The sequence below is a fragment of the Micropterus dolomieu genome, linkage group LG11, assembly GCF_021292245.1.
Source record: "Micropterus dolomieu isolate WLL.071019.BEF.003 ecotype Adirondacks linkage group LG11, ASM2129224v1, whole genome shotgun sequence".
Classification (NCBI taxonomy): Eukaryota; Metazoa; Chordata; class Actinopteri; order Centrarchiformes; family Centrarchidae; genus Micropterus; species Micropterus dolomieu.
The window spans coordinates 21,490,447-21,491,131 of record NC_060160.1 but is presented as its reverse complement, the minus strand read 5'-3'; the positions used below and the strand labels follow the sequence as shown (position 1 = coordinate 21,491,131).

Sequence of the window (685 nt, the reverse complement as noted above, 5' to 3'; positions counted from 1 at the left end):
CACATTTGAGTGCAGTGGAGAAGTTCACTTATTGTTCTGTTTGCTATTTTGTTAGTTTCACCAGGTGGAGTGGGTGCTGTGCTCTTTGTGTTCTTTTTGTAGTAAGTTTCAACCCTGTTTAAAACGGTAGATAGGTGTAGGCCTCCTTTTGAGGACCTTTTTATTTTAACTTGGTTTGTTATTTTCGCAGCACCCTCGTCCACCCTCCTTTTGTTCTTTTTGTTACCTGTCTACATCTCATGTTACCAATAAACGTTACCTTGTTTAAGATCTACCAGTTGTGCCTATATGTTTATGGCCCCCACACCCCTAGACCAACAGGGGGGTCGTAACAGTGACAGTACAGGAAAAATTGGTAAAAAAGGTTAGTAATGGTATCATTTAATATGAATCATTATTTCAGAAAAAGTACTTTGGAAAATTGCATGTGTTTTATGTTTTGTAAAAGACTATTGTTGAAGGACATATAGGCAAAACCAGGTTGTTCCATGACTGTACCATGTAATTCCATAGGTACTGGGTGATTAAGAAATACTTTCCATGTAACTTATTTCTATGTCCCTCCTTAACACACATTTATTACCTACTTATTACCTGTACTTCTTACCTTGTATGTATATATTTCATATGTACAAAATTTTATACTGTAATTTGCTAGCTGTACAGCATAGACAAACTAACAAAT

At 35.9% G+C, this 685-nt stretch overlaps 1 protein-coding gene across 2 annotated transcripts in view; it reads right to left on the bottom strand.

Annotated features, from left to right (window-relative positions):
* syt14a (synaptotagmin XIVa) overlaps nt 1-685 on the bottom strand; it is a 50,042-nt gene that overhangs the window by 31,090 nt on the left and 18,267 nt on the right. The gene's annotated exons all lie outside the window — the stretch shown is intronic.